This window comes from Myotis brandtii, unplaced genomic scaffold, assembly GCF_000412655.1.
Source record: "Myotis brandtii unplaced genomic scaffold, ASM41265v1 scaffold645, whole genome shotgun sequence".
In the NCBI taxonomy this organism is placed as follows: domain Eukaryota; kingdom Metazoa; phylum Chordata; class Mammalia; order Chiroptera; family Vespertilionidae; genus Myotis; species Myotis brandtii.
In genome coordinates this window covers 1,396,670-1,404,899 of record NW_005370488.1, presented here as the reverse complement: position 1 = coordinate 1,404,899, position 8,230 = coordinate 1,396,670, and the positions used below count along the sequence as shown (strand labels likewise).

The following is an 8,230-nucleotide window of genomic DNA, read 5'->3' as shown; positions in this document are numbered from 1 at the left end:
ATTGAATTGATGGAATCATCACTCAAATAGATGTGAAAATCTCCATCGAGTATATCCAAAATTTCTTTATTTAATTTATGAACATGCTCATTTTTAGGACAAAGAATTGCATGTTTAGATATATTTTTAATATTATCTATAGATATACTATTTCCAAAGGTAGCTTCAATAATAGATTCGTTACAAATCATTTCACGGAGGATTTCAGTAGTATCCATTCTGAGAGCTATATATATATTGCGCATGCACGAGTCAACGTTTATTTTTAAATTGCCAGTGTGCGTTATGTGTGCCAGCCGGCCAGTCGGTTGGGTGGTAGGACTGATGTACGGTCGGTCACTTAGCCTTTTATATATATAGATGAGTGAGCAGGGACCAGAGGAACAAAAAATAAAATAAAATAGGAAAAGAGAAAAATCTGAAGAATTAAACAAACAAAAATAGGAATAGCAAGTTTCTGCTGCCCAAAAAACAATGATTCACTCTTACTATGTGCAAGGAACATAGTAGGTGCTTTTCTTGGACTATCTCATTCAGTTTTCACAGCAAACAGATGAGTGCTGCCACTCTCCACATCCTCTGTAAGGAAGGTTAAGTGACTTGCTTAGGCCACAGAGCAGGGAAGTAGCTGAACAGGGTTTGAACTGTTCTGTCTGTTTTATACTCTATCCTGGTCAAGTCTGCATCCACTGCTCGGTGAACACACCTGATACTGGTTTCTCACCCAACATTTCATCCCCCTTCACCTTCCCTTGTCCCTCTTTCCTCTGACTCCTGAAAATCTTGAAGAAGAAATATTTCCATGCAGATAACATCACAGTTAATAATAAGAAAGTATACCCTTCCCTTATAATATACTAGAGGCCCGGTGCATGAAAATTTGTGCACTTTGAGGGAGGGGGGTGTCCCTCAGCACAGCCTGCGCCCTCTCGCAGTCCAGGACTCCTCAGGGGATGTCCACCTGCGGGCCTAAGCTGGCAGTCAGACATCCCTCTGGCAGCCTGAGAGCCCTTGGGACATCCCTCTGGCAGCCCGGGAGCCCTTGGGGGATGTCCGACTGATGGCAGCGGGTCTAAGTCATCAGTCGGACATCTTTAGTGCTGCCAAGGAGGTGGGAGAGGCTTGGCTTGTGGCTGAACAGAGATCCCCCTGTGGGAGCACACTGACCACCAGGGGGCAGCTCCTGCATTGATCATTTGCCCTCTGGTGGTTAGTGCATGTCATGGTGACCTGTCGGTCTTCCATTAGGGTCAATTTGCATATTACTCTTTTATTACATAGGATTATTATATAGGATGTGATTTTGCTTTGGTATTTTTGAATCAAAATTGTATTTATATTTTGTTACTTTTCAAAAGAATTAGGCACATATCCTAAGTTTGTAGTAATCATTGGGTTTCATGTTGTTTATATGTGTGTGTGTGTGTGTGTGTGTGTGTATATATAATTTTATTACAAACAACATAAAAATTTATTTGAAAATGTGTTAATAAAATAAAAACAGGTTAAGCAATGAAAATTGAGGAAGCTTAATAGACAGTAAATTAAATCATCAAATTGAGTGAAATGATTCAAGATTTAAGTGATAAAATAAAAATTAGTTATCTATTAAGTGTTCTTATTTAAGATCACTAAAAGTTATTTTTAAAATTAACATTATTTTTAAGCTCTGATTTAAGTTTTATTCCTGTTTATTATAGACTCTTGTTTTTAACAAATGTATTTAAACCAGTTTTAGTTAAGAAAGGAAATAGGCATTGCTTTGTGTCATTTATTATCATACATGATAGCTAGGGGTAGAAAGGATCATTCCCAAAGCATTGCTGACCAGTCTGGGACTTTCAAAATTTTCTTCCATTCATCTTTTTACCAAAAATACTTAAGTGCAAACTAGTGTGATAAGAATTGCAATTTCTCTTCTTGCTCCTTGCCTGCCCTCTGGTGTAGAGGGGATAGAACAGTGAAGACACAAAATTTTATTACTTTTTTATATATTCAGAGAGCTAAAAAATAAACAAAAAAGAAAATGAAGGAAAACAATTACTAAGTAGATCCTGTGGCACAAAATAATAATGTCATTTTTAAATGAATTTTGATAACTCAAATTCATTTCTAAGCATATTGTGTATTGATATTTAATTTTCCTTGAATTACCTTTGTTGTTCATAAAGATTGCTCTCTATGTATTTTAATGTTGACAATGGATTCTGATGTTCTCTTCACTATGACATATAAAAACTAAAAATGTCTCACTTATGGTATATTTGCAGTGATAAAAATGTTACTGAGAAAAAAATAATCAAAATTAAATATAGCCAAAACATTTTAGGATCTAATGGATGAATATAGAATTTAAAATTTATTTGTTGTAGAGTTGTAGTAGAATTGTACATTTTTTTTAGCATTTCACTTTTGTTTTGTCTCTGATTTTTCTGAAAAAAATATCTTGTTCCATTTTCTTTTGTAAAAATCATATGGAAGAGTTCATAATATCATAAAATATATAGGAATATTTTAAAAATAAACTTATTTATTAAGTTTATACATCAAAAATAGTTATTTTATTGTTTATACCAGGTTTCTAGCTAATAATTGTCCACTAATTCCAAATAAGTAGTTTAAAGAAACTCTGCCTTATTTCCTAACTTATGCAAGAAGAGATGCCATTCAAAACTTCATATAACTATACACAAAGCAGCTGAAAACATGTATAGAACTATAACATATATCCCAGAGAAGATATTCAAGATTCAAGAAAAATAACTTTCTATTTAACCTTTGTAATTGAACGAAAGTCATATTATTGCAGGCTAATTATTAGGTTATTTCATGAAGTTTGATTAATTTGCCTAGAAATCTATAAATCTCTTATATATGGAAGTCCTAAGTAATATAATTTAGTTGTGATTCATTAAGAGTACACACACAGATAAGCACACATGTCTGGAAGTGATTTTGTGGTTCATTTATCCCTAAAAGACTAGTGGTCCTTTGAAAAACGAGAACCAATTTACATTGGCTTCCACATGCCCTACTTTGTATTATCTTAGTAATTTGGATAGTTAACTCCCTGGGTTATAATGTAACCAGCTAATCTAAACAGGATGCATCTGAAATGTCTGGATTCACACTATGGGACTCAAGATTGGTCATGAGAAAGAGAAGAGGAGTGAGGGAGGAGAGAGAAGGAAGGTGAAATATGCAATGAGCTCCTAAAGAGTGACTCATTCAGTATAGGATTTATTCCGTAGAAATTTCTACAAAGTCTGACTTTTCTCAGTATTTTTCCTTTACGTTTTCCTGTCAGCTTTATTTATAATTTAATTCTATTATTAAATATTTAAAAAGCCGTAATTGCCCAGAGTGCTATTGGGAAGAAATAATCAATTTTGTTGAAATTCTGTTCAATTTAATTAAATAGAAGCCATTCACTCTTTAGCTTTCCTTGGTGGAAAAATCTTTTAAAGATTTAACTTACTAGTTTAGAAAATAAAATGTACTAAATTACACTTAATGTTTCTTTAATGGTTAGTCATCTTCCAATTGTTTCTATGATTAGCTTTTCTATAAAATGTAACATAAAATTAAGTAGCATGAGAATTAATAAAGACCTTACATTATCTTAGTGAGCTTACTAAATCAAAGCTTTTTATCTATTAAAGTCTGCCTTTGTTGTGTTTCAAATGGAAGGACACTAAAAATATAATAAAATGTGAAAAATACATTTTGATAATTGGACATTTGATATTTGGGATATATCTTCATTACTGCTACTCCATTCTTCATCTGGATATTCACCATAATCATAAATACATATCTTTGTCTTTCCTTCTAGCTCTTACTTCAGCATCACTATTATCAGACTGAATTCATATCTTTATAAAATGATTATTCTTTGTCAAGCATTTGATTGCCTTTTTCATGTCTTAGCTGATGTGTTTTGTCTTTTTTTAAAATGTATCTTTATCATTGAAAGTATTACAGATGTCCCCCTTTTTCCCCCATTGACCCCTTCCACCCCGCACCTCCTCTCACCACACTATTGTCTGTGTCCATGGATTATGCATATATGCACTTAAGTTCTTTGGTTAACCTCTTCCTCCTCCAAACCTCCCCATTTCCCTCTGAGATTCGACAGTCTGTTCCATGCTTCTATGTCTCTGGATCTGTTTTATTCATCAGTTTATTTTGTTCATTAGATTCCACACATGCGTGAGATCATGTGATACTTGCCTTTCTCTGACTGGCTTGTTTCACTTAGCATAATACTCTCCAGGTCCCTCCATGCTGTCTCAAGGGTAAGAGAAACTCCATTTTCACAGCTGCATTGTATTCCATTATGTAAATGTACCACCGCTTTTTTATCCACTCATCTACTGATGGGCACTTGGGCTGTTTCCAGATCTCAGCTATTATAAATAGTGCTGCATATATTCTTTCTGGCTGATGTTTCAAGATTCTTAGGATAGATTCCTGAGAGTGGGGATCACTGGATCAAATGTCAGTTCCATTTTTTATTTTTTGAGGAAATTTTATACTGTTTTTCGTAGTGGCTGCACCAGCTTGCATTCCCACCAGCAGTGTATTAGGGTTCCCTTTTCTCCACATCCTTGTCATTTGTTGATTTGTTGATGGTAGCCATTCTGGTGGGTATGAGATGTTTGATACCTCATTATTGTTTAAATTTAATCTCTCTGCTGATTAATGACTTTGGGCATTTTTTATATGTCTTTTGGCCATCTGTATGTCCTGTTTGGAGAAGTGTCTATAGAGGTCCTTTGCCCATTTTTTAATTGGATTGTTTGACTTCCTTTTGTCAAGTTGTATGAGTTCTTTATATATTTTGGAAATTAACCATGTATCAGATGATTGACAAATACATTACCACACAGTGGGCTCCCTTTTCATTTTGTTGATGGTTTCTTTTGCATCTCTGTGATGTATATATCAGGTTCACCTGTCCAGTCTTCTGCAGGGGTGGGGGAGGAAGGTTACTAGCCTCTAAGGCAGCCGTGGGCAAACTACGGCCCGCGGGCCGGATCCAGCCCGTTTGAAATGAATAAAACTAAAAAAAAAAAAAGACCGTACCCTTTTATGTAATGATGTTTACTTTGAATTTATATTAGTTCACACAAACACTCCATCCATGCTTTTGTTCCGGCCCTCCGGTCCAGTTTAAGAACCCATTGTGGCCCTCGAGTCAAAAAGTTTGCCCACCCCTGCTCTAAGGACTGCACAAGATAGCTGAAGTTCTAACAACTTCTAAAATAGATTTAAGCTTCCTCCTGTTTTCAATACTCCCTTCTCTCTCACTTCCAAAACTAATTTGTGGTACCAGTTTGGAGACTTCTGAGTTGGGTGGTAAAATTATTTTGACTCTTGGCTTTTTTCCACCTTTGTCTTAGAAGATCAGCATTTTGGGCTTTGTTAAATTAATTTCTGGCCCTGGTTCGGTGGTTCAGTTAGTTGGAGCATCATCCTGTACACCAAAAGCTTATGGGTTCAATTCCCATTCCGGGCACATACCTAGGTTGCAGGTTCGATCTAGTTGGGGCACTTAGGGAGGCAACTGATCGATGTTTCTCTCTCTCTCTTCCTCTCTCTCTAAAATCAATAAACATTTTTTTGGGTGAGGATAAAAAAAATCAGTTTCTGCTTTCTAGATTTTTATTGCTAGTATCTTCTCTTTATCTCTTTTACATTGTAGGTTTCTTTTTTAGCCCCTTTTGCTGTATAAAAATAAAATTTTTGTTCAAAAGGACAGGACCCTGTAAATCTACCCTTTTCAACAAAAATTACATTTTAATAGTCTTTCTTGTCAATAAATATACTTCTATAGCAACATTTTAATTGTTTCATAGGAATCTCATTTTAGAGATCTAACTTATCTCCTGTTTTAAACAGGTTGTTTTAAGCAATATTGCAAAGAATTTTCTCATAGCTGAATCTTATATCATTCTTTAATTTAAATTTTAATTGTGACTCCTTTAAAATCTCATAGCTGAATCTTATATCATTCTTTAATTTAAATAAATTTTAATTGTGACTTCTTTAAAGTGTTTCTTACAAATCAACATCTTATTTCCAATAGTATGAGGATATTTCCTTTCTAATATAGACCATCCTATGTAAACATTTCATTTAATAACTTTTCTCACCAAATGGTTAATTCAGTGTATGTTTAGTTTATTCTACTTACAGGCTATGCCTGGAACAGGATAGGTACCCATTACATATTTTAAGTAGGCATATTCACAATAAATGAAATTTTACTATTTTGTTTATAACTTCGAAGACATGGGGTCTGGTATAAACTGAAAATATCTCATTTGCATCACTTTGTATTACTTTGAGGTAATTCAGGCCATAACATTAGTAGTATTGAGAACCAGAATTCAATTAATTAGCTTAATATACAGAAAATCAGGAAAAATCACCACAGATCTTTTTCTAAATTTCTCATTCTCTGCTATACCAATGGCTGAAGGCATCTATTTGCAGTTTTTAAAAATAACACACGCACACTGTTCACTTCTATTTTGTATATTGCACTTAGGCCTAGAATTTTATTTCTTTAGCCTTACAATCTGTTAGATAATATTTTTGTTGAAATTTGATTTAATTAAAGGCCAGCTGCATGTGCTGAGAGAGATTTAAAATCAAACATTGCTCAGGGTGACAATTTGTGCAGTGATATTGCATGTTGAAAGCTTTTACCCCAATGTCTAGAAACATACAATATTGATTAATGCGTGCGTCCTTCTTTTACCCCAATGTCTAGAAACATAAAATATTGATTAATGCGTGCGTCCTTCTCAGACATAATTTCTTTCCAGAAGCAGTGGTAGTGAAGAAGGAAAATAAGGAAACTATGTTACATAATGAAACATTGTCTCACTATTTAAAATGTGAAAAAAATTGTTTTATATAATATCAACTAACATTTATTAAGTATTACTATGTAACATATATATTCTAAACTCTTGACATGAGGTAGGTGCTTGTAAGTATCTTCGTCTTAAAGGTAAGGAAATGAGACACAATGAGATTATTTATAAAGTCGTCCGAGGTCAACTAACTGATACATCGCAAAGCCTAATTTTGACCCCAGAATATCTGACTGTAGAGATCATGTCAACTGGAGTGTCTTCCATCAAAATGTAGACTCATTGATACTAATATGAGTAGCATTTGCATGAGTAACTTTTGCATAAACTGATGGGGAAGATGTATCTTTTGAAATGTATCTTAATGATAAGTTTTCATCTTCCTACCCAGTTTTTCAGGTTAAATGTTTCAAATAATTTGTTTAAAAAATACATATTATACCTAAAATACAGACTCCTAAGTAAAGAGACTGCTGGAAAGAGAGTTTTAGGGGCCAAATAACCTAGGTTTAAATGCTGGCTTTGTGATTTTTTTTTTTAGATTTAAAGCTATAGGACATGTATTTTGTATTTAAATCTAGAATAGCCAGTATTTATGTTTTTTATAAACTGTGCAATACGGTTACGCGATCACAGTGACTCTGTAGCCCCCGAGCGTCCCGGAGGGAGCCCACGTCGTAGAAGCTGGCGTGTTCATATTATGTGATAAATGTCTAACGATGCTGCTGCCAAAATGTAGTGCCGGGGCGCGCAGGCCTGGGCGGCTGTGCCACGGAGGCTCCTGTGGGGACACCGTTGGCCGTCACTGGTGGCGTCGGCGCCCCAAGCCTCCGAAGCGGCAAGTCCGCCTTCGTTTTAAGAGGAGCAACTTCAGCTTCAAAGATCCTTTTAAGCTTCCAAATGGATCGTTTAAACTATTTCTTTGCCTAAGAGCTAAACTAGAGGCTCAGACGTTAGCTTGTGAAGTTAATAGACTTCCTTAAAGGGGTCAATGCATCCCGCTGGCCAATCGATGTCGGCTCCTGGCGAATGTTGGTGTCGCGCTATAAAACACGCCATCGATGGTCCCTAGATTATCTAGTCCCAACAGTAGGTGGTTTTTCCCTTCATCTGAACCTACGTGGTACGGAAGCTGCGAGGTGTTGCCATACAGAGAGATGAAGGGGCTCGTCCCGTTAGAGCTCCGCGCTGAACACTGACACGTGGCTCTTGCGAAAGAGCCTTGTTTTGGTTTTCTTTCTTTGTCACGTGGATTCTCCTGCGGGTGGATGGAGAGTGTGAGAGGAGACTGTCAGATCTGTTGCTGAGTTTTGCACCTGGATCTCATTTTACAAGAGACTCTT

General features: G+C 35.6%; 1 protein-coding gene across 10 annotated transcripts in view; it reads left to right on the top strand.

The window, feature by feature from the left end:
- BMPR1B (bone morphogenetic protein receptor, type IB) overlaps positions 1-8,230 on the top strand; it is a 219,215-nt gene that overhangs the window by 149,182 nt on the left and 61,803 nt on the right. The gene's annotated exons all lie outside the window — the stretch shown is intronic.